Genomic DNA, 15891 nt, shown 5'->3' on the forward strand with positions numbered 1-15891 from the left:
CCTCAGTTTAGATTAAGCATCCACACGGATCACCTTGTGTGTGTTTGCTCGTGGCCACAGCATTATAACACAGGAGATAGGAGATTATGCAGCTATTATGAAAGAATCAAATACCTACAGTAAATTCTTTTTTTTTTTTTGGCCTCACCATGCAGTATGTGGGATCTTAATTCCCCGAACAGGGATGGAACCTGTGCCTTCTGCAGTGGAGGCGTGGAGTCCTAAACACTGGACCGCCAGGGAATTCCCTACTGTAGGTCTTTTTTTTTTTTTAATTTTATTTTTGGCTGCGTTGGGTCTTTGTTGCTGTGCGCGGGCTTTTCTCTAGTTGCGGCGAGCGGAGGCTACTCATCGTTGCGGTTTGCGGTCTTCTCATTGCGGTGGCTTCTCTTGTTGCAGAGCGTGGGCTCTAGGCACACGGGCTTCAGTACTTCTGGCTCACAGCCTCTAGAGCGCAGGCTCAGTAGTTGTGGTGCATGGGCTTAGTTGTTCCGTGGCATGTGGGATCTTCCTGGACCAGGGCTCGAACCCGTGTCCCCTGCATTGGCAGGCCGATTTTAACCACTACGCCACCAGGGAAGCCCTAATAGGTCTTTTTTTTTTTTCAAAGTGCCTAAGGAGGTTGACTTTGAATTTGTGGCCCCTTTGTTATTTGGAAAAGAAATACAGTGAGATTCAGCCTAGACATCCTGGCCTCTGTGAAACCTTTCTTTTTCTCTCAGCACAGTCTCTCTTCTGAACCGTGTTTTGCACCTACTGCCCATGTTTGAGATGCTGGGCTAGACACCTCCTCCTCCAGGAAGTCTTCCCTGACTGAGACTGGATTAAATGTCTGATTCAGGGCACCCGTGTTATTGGTACATCCAGTACTGGAATAGCCCAGTTACTCATGTATTTCCCCCATTATGTTTATTTCTTTGAAGGGACTCTGGATTTATCACTAGTATCTGGCATAGTGCCTGTCCCATTAATAGTTGAGGGACTAATGAATAAAGAGTGAAAGTTCATTCATAATTCTGTACATGTGCTTTCCCTCTTCTTCAGCTTGAAGACTTTAAAACAGGGGTTCTCAAACTTTGTGATTTCAGGATTCCTTTACACTCTTAAAAATTATTGAGGACTGCAAAAAGCTTCTGTTTTTATGAGGTATATCTATTGATATTAACTGTATTAGAAATTAAAAGTGGAGAGTTGAGAAATATGTATTTATTCATTTGAAAATAATAAATGTAAACACGTTAACATAAATAATAGGACTTCCCTGGTGGTGCAGTAGTTAAGAATCCGCCTGGGGACACAGGTTCAAGCCCTGGTCCAGGAAGATCCCACATGCCGTGGAGCAACTAAGCCCATGTGTCATAATTACTGAGCCTGAGCTCTAGAGCTCGTGGTCCGCAACAAGAGAAGCCACTGCAATGACAAGCCCACACACCGCAACAAAGACCGAACACAGTCAAAAAATAAATAAATAACTTTATATAAGCATAAATAACATTTTTATAAAAAATAATTTGAGAAACAATTTAGTGAGAAGAGTGGCATTGTTTTACATTTTTGCAAATCTCTTTAATGTCTGGCTTAATAAAAGGTAACCAGATTCTCATATCTGCTTCTGCACTCAGTCCATTGTGGTATCACATGTCATACCATACCAAAAGAGCTCCGTAGTACTCCCCAAAAGGAAAATAACATCTGAAGAGTTTGTCTTCATGGACTCTCTGAAAGGACCTCAGGACTCCCAAGGGTTGTACCCAGACTTGTGCTTGAAGAGCAAGTATAAGGATCAAGTTTACCTGCCTGGGAAGGGCGAGATCAAAGTTCCTGGTTCCAGAAAAGAGAGATGGAGCAAGCTTTCCTGAGTTCTGGAGTCTGGGCTAGGTGTAAAGACCCTGAGGGAGTCAAAATAGGAAGCAAACGTGGGAGGGCTTTCACCTTGGAAGTGAAAACTAAGCCCCACCTTCCTGGTACCCAAGAGACCTTAGGGCAAGGAAAAGAACAGCTGCTCTAGGAAGGCTACTGAACTTCTTACAGACGCTAAGAATTGGAACAACTCTGACTCTTATTTTTAGCCCTAGAAAAGATTATGCGACTGGAGATAGATCTTTAAATTTTCTTTGTTTCTTTCTCTTTTTGGATCAGTGTTATCAACTAAATTGTGTCCATCCTCCCACCCCACCCCCAACTCAATTTATCTGTTTCCTTTTTATCAGAGTTTTAAACTATTTTATCTATTTGTTTGCTCATTACCTAGGCTCCCCCACTGTATCATAAGCTTCTTGAGGGTAGCCGGTCCCTATCTGTCCTACCTGCCTATGCATCCTCATTTCCAAGCACTTCGTAGGCACTCAGTAAGAAATGTGCCATTTGATTGAACGAGTCACTTTACATCTTTGTATTCATGGCACCAGCAGTTGTATCTGATCCATATAAAGAGTTGAATACATGCTTGTTGGATGAATCACCCTTATATGGCAAGCCATTGCAATAAATGGGAAGCGCACTTGACCCATTAGGATAAAGTAAGACTTAACAGATTGAGAAACCCAGAACTGCACTGGCATGTTTGTCCGTAAATTTGAGTCTAAGAAGATCGCAGCCCTTTTTGGAAGGACACCAGCTGTAATGAGGGCACTAGGAGTCTTCTGCAACCTAGCCTAAGATAAGAATGGGTCAAAATGTTCCACTTCCAAGATGAATCAATCAAGGTCAATGAGCAAGAGCAAGGCCTGGCTATCCATCACTGGTTAGAGACGTTTAAGGGCTGGTCTTCAAAGGCAGCTGTGACCCTGTACATTTTAATGTGAGCTGTGGATGTTCATTCTATCTGGATGGTTTGTCATGTTTATGCTGCTTGGCTGCCTAGCTATGAAGGCTGGGGGAAGATACTGCCTCTCACATTCAATTCCTAGAATAGAATCAGGTGATAAATATACAATGAATAAATCTAATTATATAGTAGGGATGCCTGCCCATATTCAAAAGGGAGAATGTTACCCATTATAGATTTTTCATGGAAGGTTGCCAGTTGATGACTTGTGCATTGCTTGAATGGGATATAGTAAATTCTTTGCCAAAGGAACATTTCTAGAAGCACCATTCTGAGAACAAGATGGATGGTAGATATATATATTCTACCAAATCTCCACATTATATGGAAGTTTTTTTTTTTTTTTTTTTTTTTTTTTGCGGTAAGTGGGCCTCTCATTGTTGTGATCTCTCCCGTTGCGGAGCACAGGCTCCGGACGCACAGGCTCAGCGGCCACGGCTCACGGGCCCAGCTGCTCTGCGGCGTGTGGGAACTTCCCGGACCGGGGCACGAACCCGTGTCCCCTGCATTGGCAGGAGGACTCTCAACCATTGTGCCACCAGGGAAGCCCTATATGGAAGTTTTAATGGTGCTTAAATAAAGGTTTAAGTTACTCTGAGATATGTTTTCCAGGTTTAGAATCTCAAAATGCCTTTGAGGCCACAGAAATGAACTGGACAATATTACTGGCACTCAGGCAGACACCTCTGAAGATGTTTCCCACAGCAAATATCAGAGATAAAGGAAGAATCTAAGCTCTTTTTTCATAATCTGTATACATTTCAGTCTAATGCTAGTGCCCTCCCAGTGAATGCCAAAACCCAATGGCTGTGTTTGGAATTTGAGGTCAAGCAAGCATTTGTGGTTTAATTGCAATAGGATAGGGAAATGGGAGAAAAGACCTGGGTTGAGGGGTTTTAGATGGGTGGGCAGAGTCAAATGCTCACAAAACCCAACAATGTTCAGGAAGAGTTTGGGCTGGGCCACTTGTCATCACCAGGGGTCCAAGTTGAAGTCAGGGGAGCCCTGAACAGTGACCAGAACTCTGTAAAAGGGAGTGCTGGCAGGTGAATGAATAAACACCCTGAGAAAGGTCTGGTCACCGGAAGTAGTTTCCAGTCACTGGACTGAGGATCAGGGTGAAGCAAGAGCAGGACAGGGCTTCAGATCTGGTTGGAAACCCCTGAAACTCCTCCCTTGTCTCCCAGATCCAAACTGTACCAATGCACTTGTTCATTTCCCAAATATTGATGAGTGCCTAGGAGCTGTGAATTCCACAGCGAAGGAGACAGAGGGAGTTCTTCTTCTCAGAGAACTCGCAGTTCAGTGGTGGGAGACAATCTGCTCAAGAAAAGTCTCCCTAAAGATGAGACCTTTCCACTGAGATTTGATGGACAAGAAGGGGTTAGGTGAGGGGGAGACTAGATGATGATGAGATTGAGGCAGGCAGGGACCTTAATTTTGTAGGGCTCTCTGTAAGCTGGATGAGGAGTTGGCATATTCTAAATGCAATAAGGAGTCATTGAAGGGTGTTAAGCTAAGGTCTGACTTCTGTTTCGAAAAGATCATCCTTGCTCCCAAGTGGAGAATGGTTCAGAGGTGAATAAAAGTAGAAATAGATATACCAGTTTTGAGGCTCATTGTTCTAGATGCAACAGACGGTGGTTTGTGGTAGGTGATAATAGTGGAGATAGAAAAAAAATGCACCAATTCAGGATGGGATTTAGTGGGTAGGGTCAACAGGATGGCGGATAGATTGAGTGTGGCAGTGAGAGGAAGAGAGGAATTAAGGGCATGTTTGCCTGAGGGACCAGGTGGGTTGGGATGTTCTTTACTGACACGGGGAAGGAGATGATTTCGCAGGGAGTGGTTTGAGGAGGTAGACCCAGAGTTCTATTTTGACTGTGTTCAGTTTGAGATGCCAAATAAGTGGGTAGCTCATGGGATCCTGGCATCCCTGGCAGAGGCTCAGGTTGGAGATGTAGATTTGGGCCTCATCGGCACAGGGAAGGTGTCTAAAGCAATGGGAACCGAGTAGATCCCAAGTGCTGTTGATTTTATCTTCTAAAATTCGCTCCAGTGGCTCACCTCTCTCCTTCTCCACCGCCACCCCTCAAGTCCAAGCCCCTCTTACTTGGCCACTGTAATTGCTTCCTTGTCTCCCTGCTTCTCCACTTGCCCCCTTCCAATCTGTAGCCAGTATGATCTATTTACAATTCTAATCAGATTATGCCACCTCTGCTTAAAATACTTTAATACCTTGGTCTCAAGATGAACAAGATCAAATCCTTACCTGACCCACAAGTAGGGCTGCCAAACAAAACACAGGATGCCCAGTTGAATCTGAATTTCAGATAACACATAATTTTTTAGTATAAATATATCCTATGCAATTATTCATTGCGTATCCGAAATTAAATTCAACCTGGCATCCTGTTTTTTGGCCATGCCATGCAGTACTCAGGATCTTAGTTCCCCGAACAGGGATCGAACATGCACCCCCTGCAGTGGAAATGCAGAGTCTTAACCACTGGACCACCAAGGAAGTCCCCATCCTGCATTTTTATTTGGTAAATCTGGCAACCTTTTCCACAAGGGCTTTGCAAGATCTGACCCCTATTACTCTTTCCTGCCTCACCTCTCATCAAATATCCCTTGTTTCCTGACTCAAGCTATATTGTTTTGGAATAGGCTATGCCCTCTCCCACCTCAGGGCCTTTGTACATGCTATTTCCTTTGCTGGGAATGCTTTTAGCTTCTCCTAAATCAACTAACTGCCGCATACTTTCCACATCTCAGTCTCCACTGAATAGCCCTCTTTTCCTTGTGTTCTATGCTCTCCTAGTATGATGTAACTTTCCTTCACTGACCCTGTATCAAGTAGCAGTTACACATTTATTTGTGTGATTATGTAAGTATTATATATCTTTTCCATTAAACAATAAGGTGAGAGACCAGATTTATTTTTGCTCACTTCTGTGTCCCCTGTGCTCTCCTAGTGTCTGCTACATAACAGGCACCATGAAAGGAAAAAAGGAAGGAAGGAAGGAAAGGAAAAAGAAAAGAAGGATGAAAGACTGTACTAGATTATAGAATAAATTATATCAGGACCAGAATGAAGAATGAGGACCAAAGCTGAGATTGGCCCTGTGACCCAGTTCACTAGGAGGGTCAGGAGGGGATGCAGGCTGAAGATAAAGCACCCAGGTCAGCCTAGGAGGAGGGTAACTTAATAGTTTGCCTCAATGTTTTGGGGATGGGGCTAAAGAAGAGGTTTGAGGCTGCTTAAACTCTTTCTACTCCTAAACTCTATTTGGTCTGGCAAATGGGGCAGCCTGGGGGTGGGTACTGATGGGCTTATTTGTGGAATTGCTTCTAAGGGAAAGGTCAGGTGGGTCTGGGCTAGGCCCCTGTTCAGCTCTCTGAGAATTGTTTCCCACCACTCCCATGTCCCATGAGTAAGGATGAGGGTGTGTATGGATTAAAGACAAGCAATGCAACTAAGCCCCTCCTCCTCAACCAGCCCTCCAAAATAATTTCATTCTATTCTTAACTTAAACTTTTAGTTGACTACCTTTTTTTGTATAAATACAGATTTATAAATTGCTTACGTTTTGTCTTAGTAATGAAGTCAGAAGGAAAGGAGCAAGAGGGTTGGTGCTTTTGACATAAACATTTCCACTTTTCTGCTAAACATTTTTTTGGGGGGCTCTCTTCATGGCAAATGTTAGTTATACCTAGTTTTTTTTCTCATCTAAATTTTAATGTTTGGAAATAGAGTGGCCACTTACGCTTAGAATTTTGCAGTTTATGTAGTGTTTTCATATCAATAAATTATTTTTTATGGAACTAAATTAGATTTAATTCCAGTAAAATTAAATTCATTATCTCAAAAAACAGATGACTTCTTCCCTGAATTACATTTAATTAGTATCTATAAGTGTTATTAAAAATATGCACACACACAAGGAATCCCCAAACTCTAGAAGAGCTACATTCCCAAAGCTAGTTTGAGAGTCAATTGTTTTGAACTCAGTCCAAATTTCCTCACGCTCTTTAGGGAAACCAGGCAAACCTCAGTGCAGCTGAAGGACCATAAGTATCACCTTTATGTTAGCGTTCAAAACCCCAGAGAACATGGTTCAATAGGAAAATGTTTTCTAGAGTTTGGGATGTCAGAAAGACATCTTTTCTTCTTCTTTTTTTTTTTGGCACGTGGGCTCAGTAGTTGTGGCTCTCAGGCTCTAGAGCACAGGCTCAGTAGTTGTGGCACACGGGCTTAGTTGCTCCTCAGCATGTGGGATCCTCCCAGACCAGGGCTCGAACCCATGTCTCCTGCATTGGCAGGCAGACTCCCAACCACTGGGCCACCAGGGAAGTCCCAGAAAGACATCTTTATCTGCTAGAATCTAGACAAGGGTGGTGGCTTCCATTGTCTCAGCGGGGGTAGGCGATGGGGAGGTGGATTTGAGGGAAGGTCTTGGAGACCCAGTGGCAGGCATTATGGAGGCTGGGACTAGGATTAGAGAGTCATTATGTGTACAGCCATTATGAATAACCCAGATGTTTGAGCTGGAGACCACCTTTTAGAGGAAAGTAAAATAGCAAATGCCTCCAAATAGGAGAGAAGAGAATACCACGTGACATCTTAGGGGTCCCCTTTATAGGTTCCAACACTCCCTCTGGGAAGAAAGACTCTCAGATTGTCCCCTCAGAAGATTTTACTTTTTAATCCACCTTTCCTTGGTTTTCACTTGAAGAATCAAGGAAGATGCAGTGAGGAGGGGAAGGAAAGGAACTCACCCAAAACAATGAAAATAATTGATTCATATTTGGATCCAGATTTGAAGAGGCTAATGTTTAAGCTATGGATGCTTCTTTGGGTACATTTGGTTTAATTTTATTTAAAAGGAATCAATGAAGAGTTTCAGCTGAGGTGCTGGTATTACTTAGCAAAACAAATTAACAAAGTTTTGGCCTTTCTCTTAAGCTTTTCTGTGTACTAATCAGATCTGGCTCAAAAGCTATTCATCAGGTTGGGGAGGGTATCTTATTATGCTAAAAAGCTTTTTCATCTAGATGTAAATTAGACCTAGCATATCAGAAAAAAGGGAAGTTTTTGACATTTTTATATTCTGACAATAACATCATATTGTTCAAAAGAATCTGAATATAACACACTATTGACCCACCAGATAAACGGAATTAGTCAGTTTGTTGTTGTTGTTTTAAAAATCGAAGCACCCTCATTTAATTCTCTTTACTGGAGTAAAACATAATTATTTTACAACTTGCATGCATGGAAATGAAGCAGGTTTTGCATGTCTGGATTCATCTGTACCATTCTTTTCGAGCAGAAACATCTTTCACCTTATTCTTTTTTTTTTTTTTTTTTTTTTTTTTTTTTTTTTTTGCGGTACGCGGGCCTCTCACTGTTGTGGCCTCTCACGTTGTGGAGCACAGGCTCCAGACGCGCAGGCTCAGCGGCCATGGCTCACGGGCCCAGCCGCTCCGTGGCATGTGGGATCCTCCCGGACTAGGGCACGAACCCGTGTCCCCTGCATCGGCAGGCGGACTCTCAACCACTGCGCCACCAGGGAAGCCCTCACCTTATTCTTGAAACACCATTCTTTTTACTCGAGGTGTTGTTAATGTTTGTTTAAGTCCTAGAAAAGGAATACAAATTTGCATTTCTTACATAAGTTTCCTTTGGAAAACTTGTTTCTAGAAATGACATTTCAACCTACTTCCCAACTGATTTAGCTACCTCGTGTGGTTGAAAGGAAGAGACTCACTCAAAATAGACTCAAAATGAAAGGAGCTCACATAATGATGGAGCTCTAGGGAACAGCCATCATCACTTCCTCATGAGCTACCTGCTCTTTCTTTTTTTTAAGTTCTTAAATGTTATTTATTTATTTTTGGCTGTGTTGGGTCTTCCTTGCAGTGCGTGGGCTTCTCATTGCGGTGGCTTTTGTTGCGGAGCATGGGCTCTGTGTGCACGGGCTTCAGTAGCTGCAGCACACGGGCTCAGTGGTTGTGGTGCACGGGCTCAGTAGTTGCGGTGCACAGGCTCTAGGCACGCAGGCTTCAGTAGTTGTTGCGCGTGGGCTTAGTTGCTCCGCGGCACATGGGATCTTCCTGGACTAGGGCTTGAACCTGTGTCTCCTGCATTGGCAGGTGGATTCTTAACCACTGCACCACCAGGGAAGTCCCTACCTGCTCTTTATCATGGAACTTTTATTTGAATTTGCCTGTACCCTCTCTTTTTCTCATGATTCTTCAGCAGCAGCTTCTGTTACCAAGCGGCAATCTTATTTTTACATACCTGCCATTAAGATATAAAATATGCCACTTACTGTTACACTTGAAGAAATGAACGCTCAGAAAGATGAAGTGATTTGCCAACATCACACAGCTTTAGAAAACTTCTGTTAAAAAATGCAATACACAGGAAAGTATGTTTACCAGCTTATCAGATAGTTTTCTCTCACAAAACAATCCTTTAAAATGTCTGATACAGGCTATAAAATGAACGAAACTTGAAAACATTATGCAAAGTGACATAAGCTAGATACACAAGGACAAATATTGTATGATTCCATTTATAGAAAATATCCAGAATAGGCAAATTTATAGAGACAGAAAGTAGAACAGAGGCTATTGGGGGCTAGAGGGAGGGAAGGATAGGGAGTTATTGTTTATTGGGTACAGAGTTTCTGTTTGGGATCGTGAAAAATTTATGGAAATGAGTGGTGATGATTGCACAGCATTGTGAATATACTTAATGCCACTGAATTGTACACTTACAAATAGTTAAAATGGTAAATTTTATGCTTTGTATATTTTACCGCAGTTTAAAAATAGCCAAAAGAAAAAAATGTTTGAAAGCTGTAATGAGCATGTTTTAGTAGAAAGAAAAACTGATATGGCCTCAATGATATATTTTGTTTTTATTTTTATTTATTTAATAAATTTATTTATTTAATTTATTTTTGGCTGTGTTGGATCTTCGTCACTGCGCGCAGGCTTTCTTTAGTTGAGGTGAGTGGGGGCTACTCTTCATTGTGGTGCTCAGGCTTCTCATTGCAGTGGCTTCTCTTGTTGCGGAGCACAGGCTCTAGGCGCGCAGGCTTCAGTAGTTGTGGCACACGGCCTCAGTAGTTGTGGCACATGGGCTTAGTTGCTCTGCGGCATGTGGGATCTTCCCAGACCAGGGCTCGAACCCGTGTCCCCTGCATTGGCAGGCGGGTTCTTAACCACTGTGCCAACAGGGAAGCCCTTTGTTTGTTTTTAAAAGTAAAGGTTTTGTGGGGCAAGGTGAGGGGGTTGGGATGAAGGGGCTTGGCTATAAAGGGACAGTATTCGCGAGTTCTGCAGTGATAGAATAGTTCCGTGTATCGAATGTGGCAGTAGTTACATGAAGCTAAACAGGTGATAAAATTGCATAGAACCAAACACATACACACTTGCACACACACAAAAGGGTGCATGTAAAACTGGTGAAATCTGAATAAGTTTTATGGATTGTACCCATGTCAGTTTCTTGGTTGTGATATTGTATGGTAGTTATACAGGCTGTTATCATTGGGGGAGGCTGGGTTAAGTGTGTATAGGACATCCATGTACATTTCTTTGTAACTTCCTTTGCATCTATAATTATTTCAAAATAGAAAGTTGACATCAGCACAAAAACTGGGACTTCCCTGGTGGTCCAGTGGTAAAGAATCTGCCTTCCAATGCAGGGGACGCAGGTTTGATCCCTGGTCGGGGAAATAAGATCCCACACACTGCGGGGCAACTAAGCCCGCTCTCCACAACTACTGAGCCCACGTGCCTCAACTACAGAGCCCACGAGCTCTGGACCCTGCGTGCCACAATTAGAGAGAGAAAATCCGCACGCCACTACTAGAGAGAAGCCTGCACCACAGTGAAAGATCTCACATGCCTCAACAAAGATCCTGCATGCTGCAACTAAGACCCGACACAGCCAAAAAAATAAATAAAATAAATAAATATTAAACACACACACACAACACTGACAACAAAAAAGTAAAGACTGCAGTCAGATTCTGAACTAACTTGCGGGTAAACCTGATACCTTGTCCTTATTATGAGTGAGAAATGGCCATTCTCCCTGAGAAAAATTCTCTATTCCCCAGGAATGACTCTCACGTGGCTCAGGAGGGGATGACACACAGACTGTTACCTTCCTTTTTGGAGCATGTGTGCAATCCATCATCGCATTCTTTCCAAGAAGTTAAATGAAAAGACTTTGAAAGGACTCTGCTCTGTCCTTACCAAGGTTCTATTAGAACCAGGAAATCACTGATTCTAAACTAAAATTCTCGAGTTTTTAATTTGATTCTCTCTTGGTTAAAAAAAACAAGCAGAAAAACCAACCAAACAAAACTTGTTGGCACATATATGGTAGTTTTCAGGAAATACTCAAGTAAAAATGCATTAAATGTTTGTTATCAATGAAAGCTTGAAAACAAAATCACTTAAAATTGATATTTGTTCAGAAACAGACTCTGGAAACAAACTTATGGTTACCAAAGGGGAAAGCCTGTGGGGAGGGATAAATTAGGAGGTTGGGATTAACATATACACAATAGAATATGTAAAATAGATAATCAACAAGGACCTACTGTATAGCATAGGGAACTCTACTTAATGTTCTGTAATAACCTGTACAGGAAAAGAACCTGAAAAAGAATGGATATATGCATATGTATAACCGAACCACTTTGCTGTACACCTGAAACTAACACAACATTGTAAATCAACTATACCCCTACATAAAATAAAAATTAAATTTAAAAAATTGATGTTTGTTTATTCAATTAAATGCAATTCCTTATGCTTTTCTTTCTGTAGTAGCCAGTCAACATTTCTAAGCTAGGGAAGGCACTGAACATTTAAATAAATCAGAGAACTTCTTTGTCTAGACTTGCCCTTCATCATATGAACACCCCAAAAGAGAGTATTAAGATATTAAACAAACAAAGGACTTATGTGGGAAGTGGATGCTAGCCATTGCTTAATAACTTGAGAATAGTGAAATTTTAAAACTACAAATACTTGTTTAAAAAGACAAATATTCTAGGGGCTTCCCTGGTGGCACAGTGGTTGAGAGTCCGCCTGCCGATGCAGGGGACACGGGTTCGTGCCCCGGTCCGGGAAGATCCCACATGCCGCGGAGCGGCTGGGCCCGTGAGCCATGGCTGCTGAGCCTGTATGTCCGGAGCCTGTGCTCCACAACGGGAGAGGCCACAACAGTGAGAGGCCCGCGTACCGCAAAAAAAAAAAAAAAAAAAAAGACAAATGTTCTTATTCATACGCTCTCAGTGGAATTGTAAATTGGTACAATTTTCTACAGAAGAGATATTGTCAGTAAACACTCAAAGTCATAAAAATATTTATATCCTTTGACCTAGTAATTCAATTTCTGGGAATTTATCCAAAACAAATAATTAGAAAGAAGACATAGGGACTTCCCTGGTGGTCCAGTGGTTAAGACATGGCCTTCCATTGCAGGGGGTGCAAGTTCGATCCCTGGTCAGGGAGCTAAGATCCCACATGCCATGTGGCCAGAAAACCAAAACATAAAACAGAAGCAACATTGTAACAAATTCAATAAAGACTTTAAAAAATGGTCCACATCAAAAAATCTTTTAAAAAAAGACATAAACCATATTACAAAGATGTTCCTAACAACCCTATATAACAAAATCCAGAAAATAACCTATATGCCAAATACTAAAGGAATGTTTAAGTAAATGATAGATTTCCAACCCAATGGAATATTACACAGCTATGAAAATGATGGCCATGCTATGTACCAAATGTAAAGGTGTTTATAAAATAATTCAAAATCCTTGAAGTGTTTTGTAGAAAGGTATGCATCTATGAGCTACCTTCCACAGAAGAAAAAGCAAATTCCAAAGTACTTAATGAAGGTGAAAAGAAAATTCACGATCTTGGGTCTGTATAATAGATTTTAACAAGATGCAAAGAAATGGAATAACCCTAAGATAAGAGTGGGAAAATTCAAACTCATAGACATGTTTCTAAATTTCCAAGCTGTGTTCTGGGAAGAGGTACAGCACACGTTAGTACTGACGACTGGCTTTAACAGCAGACTGCACATGGAGAGCAGGAAGCTATCTTTGGACTGCTCTGAATATAATCACTTGTGTGCTAAAGATCACAGAGTGAGTCCCAAGGGTTGCTAAAGAGCAGTAAACTGTCAGCATCTTGCATGCAGAATCCCTTGGGCGCAGGAACGTAATTTTGGAATACGATTTTTTAAAAAAAATCACAAAGGTCCAGATTTGTCTGCCCTCAAACACCCTTGAGTAACAGATGGCCAAATCTCCTTTCTATAAGTTAAAAGAGGGGGAAATGATGATTCCCGGTCCTTAGTGTCTGCCTTTAGTGAAGACAGCTGGTACTTCTAGTTAAACATAATTATCCCCTAAATTCCAGGTGTTTGATTCAGCTGTGTAATGTTGCTGTACCAAATGGCTGGATTCAGAAGGACCTGAGGCCACGTCCAGTTTCTTTGGCTACTTATTAGCTCAAGTCCTCCATGCTGGGACCGGGCAAGAACATTAAGGCAAAGTTAGTTCCAGGCCGTTTCCAGTTTTCCCAAGTGAAGAAGTAGTTAAATGTTTGGACTTGAAGGAGATATCCTACTAGATTAGATGCTATAGAAAAGGGAGAATTTATGGAGGTGTGGAATACTAGAGGGCTAAAAATTAAGCAGAGAAAGTCAATATAATAAACTTGTAAACAGGGCTTGTCTGGATCAGCCACACAAGTTACAGGCTCACACACACACACACGCACGCACATGCACACGAATGTACACGTACACATAGGCTGATTGTTGTTCCAAAGCCATCAAAGCTTCAGGCTTGAGACTAAAATTTTCATTTAGGGATATTTAAGATCAGGGCTAGGAGAAACGATACATGATTGATCTTAAACCTGAGAGGCCAAGGTACAGTTGGAAGTTGGAGGCAAAAAATCCCAAGTGAATATAGCGAAGGCAACAGGAAGTTTTAGAAAAGAATGTGGGTGTGCAGAAATCTAAGAGTAACACTCAAATGAGATAACATCATGATTAAAAGCTGTACAGGGAAACTGGTGATGGGATAAATATCTATACATTTAACATCAGGCAACCTAGATAGTTTGGCCCCAGGAAGAAACAGCCAGCCTGGCTGTACCGAGTTCGCTTTCAGCCAGCAACTATGTGTGGGAAGTTCGTGTGTTTTGAAGAACAAATGAAAAGGCAGGGCAGCACGTGCCACAACTGCTGAAGCCTGCGCCGCAGCAACGAAGACACAATGCAGCCAAAAATAAATAAATAAATAAATAAATAAAAATTTAAAAAAATGGCAGGGCAGGAGTGGTAATGGTGAATTTGCAGCTTGAAACGCAAGCATGTTTTAATTAACTGAATTAGTGTACATGATCTGGCAACCATCTTCAGTGTAGTTATAGTGCACTGTTAGAGGAAGCTGTGGCCTGGCACAATCAGAGATTAAGGCACACAATGTGGATGTTCCTTGGCATATACCCAGACAAAGCTCTAATTCAAAAAGATCCATGCACCCCGATGTTCACAGCAGCACTATTCACAATAGCCAAGACATGGAAGCAACCTAAATGTCCATCGACAGAGGAATGGATAAAGAAGATGTGGTACATATATACAACGGAATATTACTCGGCCATCAAAAAGAATGAAATAATGCCATTTGCAGCAACATGGATGGGCCTAGAGTTGATCATACTAAGTGAAGTAAGTCGGACAGAGAAAGACAAATACCATATGATATCACTTATACGTGGAATCTAAAAAATAATACAAGTGAACATATCTACAAATCAGAAACAGACTCACAGACATAGAGAATAGACTTGTGGTTGCCAAGGGGGATGGGGGTGGGGGAGGGAGGATTGGGAGTTTGGGATTAGCAGATGCAAACTATTATATATAGAATGGATAAACAACAAGGTCCTATTGCACAGCACAGGGAACTATATTCAATATCCTGTGATAAGACATAAGGGAAAAGAATATGAAAAAGAATATATATATGTATATGTATAACTGAATCACTTTGCTGTACAGCAGAAAGTAACACATTGTAAATCAACTGTACTTCAATAAAAAAAAAAAGGATATTGACATGCGTTACAGGATTGAATAGGAGGGAGAGGTGTGTCTCTGCTTAAGCTCCGAGGAGCCTATTGAAAAATGGGTGCTAAAGCATTTCTGTGCTCCTCCTCCTGTCCCCAGAGGACGCTTTTGTGAACAACAGGAGCTTCTTGAGATGGAGAAACCACCGTCAGATCAGTCATTTCAGCTCAGCTTACCTGGCTTGCCCTGCGGTGGAGAGAATCTGGTGGCCCCCTCAGGTGGTGTTCCTACAGATTCCCTGGGGGATGCTTTATCTTGGTTACCACTCAAGACCCTTGCCTCACATTTGATGAGGGGTAACCAAGCACCTGATGGGTGGATGGATGAGTCTGCATGTGTATCCCACTGGGTTATATTCACCTTGGGTATTTTTTGGCTGGATAGTTAGAGCTGGCACCCAGGCATTTCTAACCAAGGGCCCAGCCCTGAAGACACCATACGCCTATTAGCAGGCCAGGCTTCTTTGCACACAAGTCCCCTAGAACTGGGTCTAAGTACCAGCCTTTGGCTTGTTCTTTCTCCCTTGATAGCTTCTTTCCCATCAACCCCCAAGTTCCCAAGAGTTAACATTCCCTTGGGAAGATCTGAGAGAGGAAGCTACACTTGGAAAGAAGATTGCTTTGTACTTTATTTACAACAGAATGTAAGAAAAAGTAAGTTATTATCAATAATAAATAACTGGGAAAAAAACACAAAACAGCCATAAAATGACACAGTAGGATGGCGTATGTGAGGATCAATTTTGTTTGCTTTGCTTGCTGTCTATAACACTGTGCATCCCAAAACTTGGTCCCTCAGCTGTGGCAGTGGTATACTGACTCATTTAATCAAGATCTCAGCTCGAAATGTAAACGCTAAAAATTATACT

The sequence above is a fragment of the Mesoplodon mirus genome (assembly GCF_964341445.2).
Source record: "Mesoplodon mirus genome assembly, chromosome: 18".
Classification (NCBI taxonomy): Eukaryota; Metazoa; Chordata; class Mammalia; order Artiodactyla; family Ziphiidae; genus Mesoplodon; species Mesoplodon mirus.